The sequence below is a fragment of the Meles meles genome, chromosome 11 (genome assembly GCF_922984935.1).
Source record: "Meles meles chromosome 11, mMelMel3.1 paternal haplotype, whole genome shotgun sequence".
NCBI classification, from domain to species: domain Eukaryota; kingdom Metazoa; phylum Chordata; class Mammalia; order Carnivora; family Mustelidae; genus Meles; species Meles meles.
In genome coordinates, this window is record NC_060076.1 from 13,212,532 (window position 1) to 13,226,573 (window position 14,042).

At 53.3% G+C, this 14,042-nt stretch overlaps 1 protein-coding gene across 5 annotated transcripts in view; it reads left to right on the forward strand.

Annotated features, from left to right (window-relative positions):
- GGTA1 (glycoprotein alpha-galactosyltransferase 1 (inactive)) overlaps positions 1-14,042 on the forward strand; it is a 53,219-nt gene that overhangs the window by 17,220 nt on the left and 21,957 nt on the right. For all 5 annotated transcript variants that reach the window (XM_046023224.1, XM_046023225.1, XM_046023223.1 and 2 more), the window contains one exon: positions 9,951-10,066. The gene's annotated coding sequence lies outside the window, so the exon portion shown is untranslated. The remainder of the gene's footprint in view (positions 1-9,950; positions 10,067-14,042) is intronic.

Here is a 14,042-nt window from a genome sequence, read left to right on the forward strand (position 1 = left end):
AGGCAATAGTTTATTGCTTCGAGGCCTGGCTCCCCCACTAGAATGTAAGCTCCCTAGGGAGCCTGTGTATAATTTCTGCATTCTCTACAGCTCCAGGCACACACCGGGTGTTTTGTGATTCTTGATGGACTGGCATTGAATCTGGTACACACCCCATCTCTGGATGATAAAAAAAATCAGATAGCCGCAAATTATGGAAGGTCAGATAGCCCATTGGAGCAGTGCCAAGACTGGCACTGAATGTCCTGAGGCTTGGCCCTCGGTACTGGCCACCTGCCAAGGAGGACAGCTGTCTGGTCTGGACAGAGAGCACTGGCCCCAGCTGCCTTATTCCCGAGTCCTATAATAGCCCAGATTTTCCGAAATTTAGAGAGCTCTGCCTGCTTGGTGATTCAGTGTGTAGGTTTGGATGCCTGAAATTTGCTTTATGAAACTTTAGCATATGTAGGATGGGATTTCATGTTAGTGCTGTTTAGACTGAGGCAGTAAACAGATGCTAAGAAGGCAAGTCTAGTGGGGGACGGCTAGCTAGTCGACCCTCAAGCATAGCTGGGGCTGGGGGTCATTGTATCCAGAGGCAGCTGTCACAAACCCGCCTGGTATTCCAGTTTGTGATCCACAACTGATGCTTTTCTGATGAGCACACTGGATGCTAAATTTTATTTTTATTGGGGAAACAAGTGACTTGTTTGTTTCAATGAGGAATTGTTATACATGGGCTCATACTGCTGAAATCGAAGTATTTATGGTATTTATGTATTTATGATGTGCAGATGGGCTCAAGGAGCAGTGATTCACTCCCTGCCCTTGCAGAAAGATGGCATAGGGTCCCTTACTCTGCTTGCCCGGTCCTAGCCAGGAGCTCTGGGTTCTGCAGGGTAGGTGGGGGGACCGAATCCTGCCTCTGGAACCCAGGCACCTGCCTCCACCATGGATTCCTTTGGCATCTGGGGGAAGCCCATAGACCCCTTCTGAGAATGTTTTAAAATCTGAAAAATAACAATAAATGAGATTATAGAGGAAAGGACTCAAATTGAACTATCATTATTAAAATATTAATAGCAGGGGTCGAATTTCAGCTCAGAATGAGAGGCTTCTGCATCTGCAGAATGGGGGTGATTCGTATGTGTTCCAGAGTTGAGTGAGAACTGAATGAGTGTAGAGTGCTTAGAACACAGCCTGGCATGTTGTGTGTTCAATAAAGAGTAGCATTTGCTGCTGCTACAGCTACTATTACTAGTTATTGTGTAAAGTACTTATTCCTGCTCTTCAGAGCTCACGATCTGGCTTGGGAGACGATGTACATATGAAGTAGTAATTAGAAGGAGAAGTTCAGGTGCAGAAGGAAAGCTTGATAAAGGGCCAAGGGGAGCTCCAAGGGAGGGCCATGGCTCCGGCTGAAAGAGTACAAGTAGTGGCTAAGCTTTTGGGCCCGCCAGGCTCGGATAGTTCTGGCTCCGACCCTTAGCTGTTGGAGCTGGGCAAGCCGTATCATCTCTCTAGGGCCTTGATTTCCTTCTCTGTAAAGTGGGATAACAGAACCCACTGTGAGCCCTGCCTCCTCACCTCCTGTGATCAGTAAAGGGGAACATGTGGCCAGCTCAGTTCCGACCCCAGGAGGCTTCCAGGGCTGCTTGGCACCCTGGGTCCTTGTCCCTGGTCGGTCTCTCCCTTCCCTCTCCCAGCACCCCTGGCACCTGCTGCTCACCTGCAGGCTCTCAGGCTGCAATCTCTCTTGCTCTTATCAAGTGATCTAGCTATTTCATATAAGGGGAATCTGTAGACAACAACCCATTCGACTTCCTTATTCTTTTCAAATGCAGGTGAATGTTCAGGCATCATTGGGACTTGAGGAGAAGATTTCTCCAGGGCATTGGAGAACTCTTCTCACCTCCTCTGCCTTGTGTGTGGCCATGCAGGGCTCTTAGAGATGAGGAAGGTGAGGTTTTGACAGGGAAGAGGGTAGACCAAGACCTCAAGAGTCGCCTACTCTTTGCGAGATGGACTGCGTATCTGAGTTGGGATGGAGTAGGTTTTAGCAAGAAGCAGCCCCTCGAGGCCAGGGACCAGACCCATAGAGGTTTATTTCCTACTCTAACAGATACGGTATCCAGGGTCAGCTGGTGGCTGTGTCAGGGAACCAGGCTGCTGGAACACCTTCTTGAATATACTCCATGGCACAGAGAAAAGAGAGCCCTTGGGGATCTTTCCCTGGCTATTGAATAGCCCACTCTTACCACATTGGTCTGATGAGTCACTAGTCCCCAACCACAAGGGGACCAGGAAATGAAATCCTACAGTGAAGGTGGAGAGCTGGAAATAGTTGGTGGGACAGCATTAGTGAGACATGGGCCGGGGGAGGAGGGGAGGAGGCAGGTATTCCCTTCTGCGCCTAGCTGAGGTAAGCAGCCCAGGTGGTGTAGACAGAGCAGCCTATGAACTTTGCATCCTGCGTCCTAGGAAACCACACCCCGATTAAAACCCCAAGGCCATGTCTCAGCCCCAGGCAGAACAGAAAGGCACACATGGCTGCTGGCATGTCTGGAGAGAACAGAAGCGGAAGCTCAAGTGGAGAATGGAACGGTGAGGAGGGCAGGCAGTACCTCCCCAGAGCTCGAGGCCCTAAGCTCACGACCAAGGCCAAGGCAACGAGGTTGAACTGTGGTTTTCACACCACATTCTTCATAACAGACTCATGTGCTGTGGCCTCCGTGGAGCTCATATTTACATATTTTTGCTCCATTTCTGAGCTGCTTTATGTTTATGTGTGAGTGAGGATGTTTTTTTCTGAATTGGTTGCCTCTCTTAGCTTCAGCTCATCCCGTGCTCACCTTTTCCCAGTGACATTTCTGTCAGAAAGCCCACCGTTGGCTTCCCTAAATCATTCAAGAGCAGTGGGGCCAAGGGAGGGGAAGAACAATGATGTGGCCATCGCTGGCAGAGGCTTCTGGAGTTTTCTGGGCCACAAATAAGGAAAGTTGGGAAGAAGACCATTGACGGCAGCCTCTAGCCCCTCCCTGAGCCCTTCGATTTCCTGTGCTGTGGTTTAGAGGCAACTTGTCCTGGAGAGATGCCAGACACCTGGGTAGCAGCCCTGATCTCATGTCATTGCCAGGCGGAGCAGTCATTTCCCTTCCTCAGGGCCTCAGTTTTCTCAGCTACAAAAGGCTCAGGAGATGGGGGGCATGTTTGAGGGTAGAGTGACCTTGGGTAGTAAGGATGTTCCTGCAGCCACATGGGCAGGTGGCATGTGAGACTATGGTCCGATTCTTCCAGAAAGCTGTGGAGCTCAGAGTAAGAGAGTGACTGCATGCTGGGGGGCTCCTTTGTCTTTCCTGTCTCAAGACATTCCCCTCGATCACAGAATGCATTTGGCGGTGCGATACTTGGATTCTGGGCTCAGCTTCTCTCCAGAGCTCCATGGGAGTGAGGCCATATTGGCTAATCCTTGGACCTAGCAGGCTGAGCAGGGCCAAGTGGACATGAAATCAGTACTTATTTTATAAATGAATCAACAAGGGACTACATCATTCCCTTCCACTTTGACTGAAGCAGTGACCTTCAGACTTCCTATGGGCCAGAAGCAGGTTGGGAGAAACTCTTGGCTCCATCCAAACCCAGCTTCCAGCCCAAGGTGAGTCACCTTGGGCAAGTCCCCAGATTCCTCTGCTGGTGGGAGGAGCAGTACTCACCCTGCCTCACGGGCTAGGGAGGCTCCAGCAGGTGGGAAGATGTGAAAATGCCCCATCCAAAGGATGGGCTGGTTGTTTTTAGGACCCAGGAACATGGCGGATTCTTTGGGAACACAGAGCAGGTGATGCCAGAGCTTGTGAGCTGGAGAGGAAGCAGGGAGAGCAGAGAGACTCCCAGCCAAGGCACTAGGGGACAGGTGGAGGGCAGCGGCAGGGCAGAGACGCATCTGGAGAGGCTGGGAGAGCAGAGAGACTCCCAGCCAAGGCACTAGGGGACAGGTGGAGGGCAGCGGCAGGGCAGAGACGCATCTGGAGAGGCTGGGAGAGCAGAGAGACTCCCAGCCAAGGCACTAGGGGACAGGTGGAGGGCAGCGGCAGGGCAGAGACGCATCTGGAGAGGCTGGGAGAGCAGAGAGACTCCCAGCCAAGGCACTAGGGGACAGGTGGAGGGCAGCGGCAGGGCAGAGACGCATCTGGAGAGGCTGGGAGAGCAGAGAGACTCCCAGCCAAGGCACTAGGGGACAGGTGGAGGGCAGCGGCAGGGCAGAGACGCATCTGGAGAGGCTGGGCTTCCACCACCCCGGAGCAGCTGTAGGAAAGACTGCGGATACTGGTGAGGAGGATCCTAAGGGACCCCCAGGTAGTAAACACAGCCCTGGATTCTAGCTGGAAGGGATCTTGAAGAGGACTTCATTGGACTCTATTTTTATGGAACCATTTCTACATAGAGTGAAAGGGCTGTAGAAGGTTAACCTTCTAACTGCCCCACAACACATGTCAACGGGAACTGTCGGAGGGAAGGCAGTCTGTATGGTCGGCCTGATTTTATACGGCCTTTCTTACCGACGACACCAGGTCAAGACAAAGACTGGAGAAAGGCAAAATACAAGTGATAGAAACAGGGGGACGGTAAAAGCGAAGGAACAGGAGACAGACCCCTAGGGAGAGGAGCGCTGACTTCTTTCTGCCAGTGGCACGGCCTGGCGCTGTGCCAAGGCCAGCACGGGTGGCCTGACGGTAGGATCAGGAACTGACATCTGTAAACAGCATTTGGCATTTGTAGGTCCACGTGGCCCTCTCACCGGATATGGACTTGGAAAAGTACAGGCAGCAGGTCTGATTCAAGCTGTGCAGAGCCACGTCCCAGCACAGTCCCCGGTAAGGGGGAAATGCCCTCCACGTATGGATTGCTGGAATGAACGCTGGTGGGCACGGCTTTGCTGAAGTGTGAGAGGGAAGATCTTGTTTGCCTGCAGAGGAAAGAGTTGGATCTCGGAGAGCGGTCAGGTTCAGTGGGGAAGGCACGGCTCCGTGGACAGAGAGAGATATCTGGCTGTGTGATCTTGTCCGTGTTACTTAACCTCTGAGCCCCAGTTCTCTGCCTGGGAAATGGAGAGCATCGTCACGGAGCAGAGTAAGGGTCAGATGAAATAGCGCATGTAAATGAATGATATGATAGCCTTTATCCTTATTAATAACATTCTAGGAAGCAGAGATCAGAGATTGGTGCCACCCTGAAAAGATGTGCTTTAAACCATCAGAAAAGTCTAGAGACGGGACACCTGGGTGACTTGGTCGGTTCAGTGTCTGCCTTTGGTTCAGGTCATGGTCTCAGGGTCCTGGGATCGAGCCCCATGGTGGGCTCCCTGCTTAGCGGGGAGTCTGCTTTTCTCTCCCTCTCCCCCCCCCCCACCGCTTCTGCTCTCTCTCTTTCTCTCAAACAAATAAATAAAATCTTAAAAAAAGAAAAGTCTAGAAAAGTCTAGAGCTGAAACAGCTCTCCGTCACTAGAAGCCTTGAAGCAGAGGCAGTCTGGTGTGCACACTGTCAGTGGTGAGCAACTTTGGGGGGCAGGCTGGCTAGCGAGACACTAGGAGCATTGACAGATTACCACTGGCATAAAAGCCAGAGGGACTTGAACTCTTGCGGATGAGAGTGACTTGTTTATTTCTCTCATGTCACCTGGCAGACGTCAACCAGCCAGGGCAACACACAGGGGCAGCGAGGCTGGGCTGGGAGCTGGCCCCTTGAGACACAGGCTCTGCCTGTGGGAGGGAGACGAGGACCCGGGCAGGGGCCAGCCTCAAAACCTTCCCTTCTCTCCCTGTGTTATGCTCCCTTGCGGGTTCCAGGACCTCCCATCACAGCTGAGGGAGGCGAAGGCTGCTTGGAACTTGCCTCTCAGCGTTTGTGATCTCAGCCAGATGAAGCCGTGGATTAGGCACACCTGTTGGCTCTGCGCCGCACCCAGAGTGCCTTTCCTCCAGCCAAAGGCTGGGGCCTCCCCTTCTGCCTCTGGTGTTGGGAGCCCCATCACGACCCAGGGCCCTGAAAGCCCCAGCCGCCCCTCTGCAGGGGTCTGCAGCCAGAGTCTGTGGCCAGGCTGGAGGGGGGCCGCGGCCCCCCAGGGCTGGGATGCAGGGCAGAGCAGGAGACCCTAGCCCAAGCTTTTCATCTGCCAGGAGGTGGAGGGTTAGGGAGAGAAGGGGAGGGAAGCATGGGAAACAACCCACACATGCAGGGAGTTGCCCGCAGTGGGACGCAGGGCCAGGACCAGAACCACCTCCGGGATGGCACTCCTTGCAATTCTCAGAACAGCAGCCACCTTGCCCAGACACAAGTGTGTGGCCTTCTCCTCTCGTCCAGCGGCCAGGGGACCCTGAGGGGGTCCGACGAGAGGTGGGACTCCAGATGGCCTCACCCGTCTCCGCCTGCTGCCCTCCCATGGCTGTCTTGGCTGCAGAGGGTCCTCTCGGGCTGTCGCGATTCCTTTGGTTCCTGGGTTGACCCCCTCCCCCAACCCGCCCCAGTGCCCTGCCTCTTAGCAGTGCCCGCCTGGTTTCAGGGCGGTGCCTGTTAGGGATGCCCTGCTTTGCCCTCTATGCTACTGGGCCTTAGCACCCAGCAGACCTGCCCACTCTTGCCAGTGTGCTGGCAGCTCCCAAACTGCACCCCTCCCGGCCTCGATCTCTCCAGGACGCCCTGCTGAGCCGGCTCCAGCAGGTTCTTCGAACCCGAGGCATCTAGGATGGAACTCAGCAGCTCCCCACATTCCCACCCTTTGCACTGCATTCTTCAGAAACACCAGTACTACTAGTCCACTCCGCTGCTGCACCCAGAAACCTGGGCACCAGCCGAGGGCAGAGCTTGCAAATGGCAACGAGCGGCTGTTTCACCAAACTCCTGGTGCAGACACTGACCCTGGGCCCGCGCTGGACACCCAAGCGTCCACGCCTGCAGTAGCGCGGACTGCACTCGTCTCTGCCTCGCTCCCTCCATCCCACCACTCACTGCCAGTAGTGCTCTGAGCATGGCCGTCCACTTTTTCGAATAGTTAACATTTACCAACACGCAGGTGCCAAGCCCTGTGCGACGCATGCAGCATAGCCCACGAGATGCAGGGAGCATCGGCTGTTGTTTCGCTTTGGTGCAAAACAGATGAAAGATACTTAAAAGATAAACAAGGGGGCGCCTGGGTGGCTCAGTGGGTTAAGCATCTGCCTTCAGCTCGGGTCATGATCCCAGGGTCCTGGGGTCGATCCCCGCATCAGGCTCACTGCTCAGTGGGGAGTCTGCTTTGCTTCTCCTTCACTTTGCTTCTCCTTCTCCCTCTGCTTGTGCTCTCTTTCTCTCTGTCAAATAAATAAAATCTTCAAAAAAAGAAAAGATAAATAAGGAACCTACAAAAAGAAAGTCATTCTAAATCCAGGAATTTCTCCCCAACGAGGCATCAGTTAAGCAAAGTTGAAGGAGAACGTACTTCATGTAACCCAGTTTGCTGTGTCACTCCCAAGCGAGAATGTCTTTTGTGACTGCCCTGAACGAACACTGACAGCCTGCGAACATTTGGTCTGTAGGGTTGTCACGGATGCTTAATTCTCATTCCTCTGCAGTGATAATCAGGGTGGGATTTTGACCTTCATTTTTCCCATCCGGAAGTGGTCTTGGGTGCTGGGCCAGGCCTTCCCGCACCTGGGCTGCAGTCACCTTGGCCATAACTCTGAGGCCCCGCTGTCTTCTGCCTGGAGGTGTGGCCGGTGGACAGCTACCGCACGCTCGCTGCTAGCTCCTAGATCCATGGGTGGCCGGGACTGGATGGGCCCTAGTCACCGCGAATGATGAGATGAAGCACCCCGGGCCGGCCGGGTCTGAGCTCTTCCCTGGGTGGCCTCTGGCCTCCTTCGATCAGCACAGCTGTATGGCCTGAGGCTCATTTGCTGTTTTTTTTGCTTCTCAATTCAGGAGTGACCACAAGCGTGTGCTTCTTTGTTTTGAGAGTCTGAGTGTGACCGTAGATCAGGGAAGGAGGAAGACCGTGCCAGATCCTTAAGAGCTGAATTTTCTGCCTTCCGGGTTTTGCACACTGAGTTGAGCGGCTGTTAGCCAGCCTGGAGCCTGTTAGTCTCATGGCCTGCAGAGCGTCTCCTGGAAGCGGCCAGGGGAGAAAGAGTAGCCCCGGACTCACCAGCTGGTGACTTTGAGCAAATCCTGGAGGCTCCCAGAGTCTCCTCCTGTGCCGACCACTCTGTTGGTGATTCTGAGGATCACCAGGAGGGACTGTCTTGTCACCTGAGAAGTGAGGCCTGTGAGAGGTGCTTGCATGTGAAAAGGGACCAGATTATGTTAGCCTCTAGCCTCTGCGATCTTTCCTTTTTTGCATTGACCGTGGCTCCAGGTTTCTGGATCGTTGAATGCAGCAGATCATCCCTGGACCCTAGTAGGGAGCTCAGTGGTGCTCGGTAAAGGTAAATGGAAAAGGCACATTCGTGACAAACTTTCATGAAGTGGCCACACCTGTGTAACCACTACCTAGCCTAGAAGCAGCAGGACCAGCCCCACAGGAACTCCTCTGGGCCCCTTCCAACTCTCAGCCACCCCCATCCTTAACTTCTAGCACTGCAGATTGGTTTTGCCTGTTCTTGAACTTTGAATAAATGAATTCACCCAGGCTCCTTTCTCTGGGCATTCCGTGTGTGGGAGTCACCCTGTTGGTCTTAGCAGCTGCAACTGGCTCATTCTCACCATGGTGTGTGGAATCGTACTCTAGGACGGGACTGAGCTGCTCTGAGGATGGGCTTTGGGGTCGTTTCCGGTTTTTGCTGCGCTATGAACGTTCCGGTCCCGTGTCTCTTGGTGAGCTTACGGATCTTTTGCGTCCAGATCTAGAGCACGATGACTGGGTTGCAAGGCACACCTTTGTTCACAAGCACATTCTTGGGACTTCCAGACCCTAAACGCTGTGGCCAACCAGCTCATGTCCCCAGAGGAGGGGGTGTGAAATTTGGTTCAGAACAGCAGTAAGAGGCTGGACTCGACAGGACTCCTGGACTTTGGTTCCCTCTCCCAAGTTTGGGGTTTCCAGAATGTCCTCCCAGGAGGCATGTGGGGCCCCTCGGGAGGGCTGGAACGGAGGGAGGGGACTTTGGGGCGGGGACGGGGACGTGGGGGCTCGGAGCTTCATTTCCCTGCCTCAGCCAAAGCACTCTGTGTGCTGTTTTGCATAGCCGGGTTCTGAGAATGACTTCCTGTGGGCTTTTTGTTGTTGTTGTTGTTTTTTTTTTTAATAAACATTTGAGCAGTTTCAATGTTTAAAAATCCACTGCACTAAGGTCCTTTCCAGCTGGAAAGTTCTATTTTGGGAGCTGGAGGTGGGTGTAGGAAGGGTTAAGCATTATTCAGCCAAAGAGCAGGGTTGGGCCTCAGTGACCTTTTAAAGTTCTTATAGCTCAGTTTTCGATGCGGGAGATCTCATAACATTCTGTAAAAATAGCGTTCAAACGAAACAACTTCCGAAGTTCAAAAGATGTGGAGGAGAGGCTTAACCTTGAGGAACATCTAGGTAGCATTTCGACAAGAGTGTTGAGGACCCTCCCTCTTGCCCACCCACCCCTGCATTTTTTTTTTTTTTTAACCTCTCCATTGGCTCTTCATTTTAGTAGTCACTTGGGGACTTCTGGACCCAGAACAGTTCCCATTTTTGCCAAAGAGTGGGCGATGTGGGCAGCCTGTGGGTCCCTCTCAAGGTGGTGGCCTTCTATCCTCCAACACTAGGCCTAGTTTGGGCCTGTAGTTTCACTGGGTGAGGGAGGCCTGGCCACTCGTGGGCCCAAAGAGAAACGTCTCTGCCTTGGCATGTAGCTCTGAGTCTAGGCCCGATAAACAACCCATTTCCCGGGGCCAGCAAGGAACAAAGCCCCTGGCTGCTGCGGGATCTGTCTACCCCCCTCTTCCTGAAACAGCTGTTTATTCTTTTGACAGGAGTTGGAAGGCTGCACCTTCCCTTCCTCCCAGCCCTGCCTCCTTCTGCAGAGCGGAGCTCAATAGAACTTTGTTGTTTTGCCTTTTACTCTGCGGGGAGAGAAGCAGACGATGAGGTATGTGAAATGTTGAAATTATTTGCTTCTGCCTTGTTGGAGTCACTGGGGAAGGTGCGAGCAGGCTTCGAGGCATGAACCCACCTGGGGGAGGAAACTTGCTCTCCCCTTGACCCCTTGCTGGTGCCCTCAGCAGTCCCAGAAGAAGACAGAGTCTTCCCTCCCCGCTCTAGAAGCTGGAGCCGTGGGACGCTGGCTCAGGGATTCACTGTAAGCTCTTTATTTTGCTCCCCCAGGGGCTGGCTGGCTGGCTGGCTGGCTGGCATGGCTGCGGCCTGGGCTTTTCTCTCTAGGATTCCAAGGGCTGTGCAGAGGCCGGAGGGCCCGGGGCTGGCATTGTGAGTGGACCCACAGCCCTCCCACGGCACTGCACACTTCATTTGCCATATTTCTCTTGGGAAAACCCTGGCACTGCGACTCCTGGCCCAGGCGGTGGGGACAGGCTTGCTCGATCCAGGCCTTAAGAGTTCCTGAAGGGGATTCAGGAAAAGGCACCACAAGAGGTACCTCAGGGAGCAGGTTGTTCCGTTTGTGGTGGCTGGAGCGACAATTAGTCCTGTGTTTAGTCTGAGACCTGACTCTTCATTTCCTCTGCCTGTGTTTACTCTGAGCCTCATAATGGAAAACATCACTGGAAACAGCCTTCTGTAAGCTTTTTTTTTTTTTCCCCCACAGATTGCCCCATGTTTCTTCCAATGGGGAACATTTCCCTGTAACACCCACCATTGCAGCCGGGTTTTCAGATCAAGGGGCCCTCTCCCCTCCACACCCCCAGGCAGCCTCCTCCACTGAGAGCGGGGCCTGGGAGACAGAGGGGCTGCTTTTCAGACTCCCCTTCTGGGTGAGCGCAGTGACCTCAGTCTGTGTTAAAGCTGTTTCCTCAGCAAGACGCTGCTACTCTGACCACGATGAGGGATGAACGAGGTAGAGCAGGTGAGGAAGGACCCACCGGGCACACGGGAGGAGCCTAGAAATGGCAGCGCTGTTCAGCCAGTGCTCACCGGCTGGTCCCAGGAGAAGCCAGCCCCTCAGGGAGTCCAGCCTGTGAGTGGCCAGCTCTGGGTCAGTTGTGACCCCAGTGATTATTGTGTGATTATCAAGAGAGACAAAATGAGAGGATGTGTCACAGAGCCCCAGGTGATCAGTCCGTGGATAAGCCTTCATGCTTTTTGAGAAAAGAGGGTTAAAAGGGTGGACACTGAAGCCCAACTCCCTGGGCCTGAATCCCATCTCTGCCATGTTGTGCTGTGTGACAATGGGCAAGTTACTTAACCTTTCTGAGCCTCCATTTTCCTATCTTTAAAACGTGGATGCTGCTAGAGTGACTTCACAGGGTCGTTGTGAGATGCATCTGGGAGACTACTGGTAAAACTTTTGGCCCAGGGCCTGGCCTAGTTCAGCGGGCGAGCATCCAAGTGCTGGAAGGGCCTGGAGCTTATTTCATTTTCAGAGCCTTCTTCAAGAAAAAGAACTCAGAGTTGCGAGTACAGTATTAGCATGGAAATGAAGATTAGAATATGAGAAGAGATAACATAGCAAATAACACTGACAAATACTTCAAATAGGACTAAATCCAGGAAACGACATCATAATAAAATGATGTGAAAATCACAGAAAGACGATTAGTCTACTTAGCTGCCTAATGCGTCTGTCATAGTCTGCATAGTCTTGGATTGCCTCTTTATCTGACAACGATTTTGCAGTATCATTTTCGATCGAGACAAAGAACAAATCCATTTGGCCTCTGGCACGGTTAGCCAACGTTACTTTTTGTTACCGAGCATTTAGAAACGTTTCTTAGAGCTTCACAACTTAGTGGTGCCACATCTGTACATCTCTTGGCTGTTCCTCCCTCAGAGGACCCAGCTCTTTGACCCTGGAGGGGTTAGGGATGGGGTATGAGGTGGCCATGAAACCTGGATCACTGTGACCCCTGGGCAGGGCACAGAGCAGCATCTGGGTAAAGTCCTTCCTCTTGGGACTCAAGTGGGCAGCTCCTGGGGGCTCCACCAGGTCCACCTGGGGCAGGCTGTTACTGGGACCCAGGGGGGCATGCAGGGAGTGGGATCAGTCACTCGGCCCCACCTGCAGCCCCAGGACAATGCTCAAGGCTGGACCGATCCCCCAGATAGGGGCAGCATTCCTGACCCACTCCCCACCCTGATGATCTGGCCCTGGCTTGCAAGGAGGACTAGCTTCATTAGCTTCCGGTTAAGTCACCCTCTGTGCTCAGTGCATGCTGGTTGGTGCTCCCACCATTCTGTTGTCACAGCAAAGAACCCCCGTAGGCCATGGCAGCAGGAGCTCCCTGTGTGTCTAAGTGAGCTGCCCTTGTAAAGTGAGACTTCTAGCCCTCACCTTCCTGGCCTGCCCACCTTGAGCACCGGGCCGGGGTAGGAGGCACCATGCTGAGTAGCCGGGTCCTGAGCCGGGGACTGTCATAACAGTCATCTATTGGGGTGGGGGAGGGTTCCCCCTGACTCCTCTGTATGGTGCAGCCTCCGAGGACCCAGACTCCTCTCTCAGGCAAAGTCAGAGCTCTACTTCAGAGCCACAAATGCAGAAACCCTCCCACGGAACGGCGTCCTTATCATGATGGCTGCCATTTGCGGCATGTTTGCCCACCGCCAGGCACAACGTGCTGCATAGACACCATCCCCTTCAGTCCTTTCTCAGGAACCCTGGAGGAGGAAGTTTAAAGCTCCATTTTGTATATGCAAATAGAGGCTCTGAGTACTTGCTCAAGGCATGCGCTCCTGATTCCAGAGTCTTCCTGCTGGCCTAGTTGCCGCCTGGAGTGCTGGGTCTAAACATTGCAGGGGCAGATGTGGAGGACTCAAGAGGGTTTTGCCCAAGGTCATGAGCACCCAGTTGGTTCCTCTGCCCTCCCCTGCCTTCTCACCTGCTTTGTTCTGGTTTGCAATACTTGTCGCTACCTAACCTGTAGCCTTTTGGAGTCTCTTCGTTGAATGCAATAGTCCAGAAGTGACTTGAGGCTAGCAGGGGTCAGCCTCGTAGGGAGCGTGCCGCTGGGTTCCCAGGTTTGGGGGAGGAATCAGAGGCAGAGAGGAGGCTCTTTAGCCCGTGGGAAGGTCTGGTTTGCCTCTGTCCAATTCCTATGCTCCCGAGATAATGGCTTTTCCAGAGTTTCTGAGTGCTCTGTTACTCCGCTGAGACGTTCACCCCCTGAGAAGATGGAGAAAACATGGTCCACCAGAATTCCTTTCAGAGAGGAATTCAGTTTAGAAGGAATACCTTGACTTAGCTCCAGTGGGGTGGAACTCCAGAGATTCTCTGAAAGGGGTGCGTGTGTGCATGTGTGCGTGTGTGCATGTGTGTGTGTGTGTGTGTGTGTGTGTGTTGTTCTGTGTGGGACAGGGTGGGGGTGATAGGGAAGAATTAATTTATGGGCCGTGTGGAGAAATCCATCCAACACTTCACGTGGAAACTGTTGTGAGGGCCACATTCTACAAGGAGCCCAGGGGCAGCCCAGCCCGTGTGCGGGGTTGGAAGCATTTGGGGGGAAAAATCACAAGTGTGACAAGAGGGCCTGGGAGATGGTGGGGGGATTCGTTGGAACTGGACCTGGTTGAATCTTCCAAAGGGTGGCCCAGAGTCCCATTTCCCCACATGAGACAGGGTGGCAATTTTCAGCCCAGTTCTGTTCTCTCTACCCCTTAAATGAAGGAATTCAGAAGCAAGCCCACATTTCCATCTTGATGGGGAAGAGAGCCAACCACCAATTTTCAGAATTATCCAGTTCTGAAAATTCTGAGACAGAAACCCAAGAGAAGAACCCATAGACCACATCAACTGCCAAAGGCCTCATTTTGGTCCAGAGAAAAAAAATAAAATGTCTTAGAAGATGAGATGGCCACCCTGCCAAGCCTCCCTTCCCCCGGGGACTTGGATCCCAAATTCCAGAAGCCCAGGTACACCCATTTCAAGTGCCTCGCTGAAGGACACAGTATTGGCT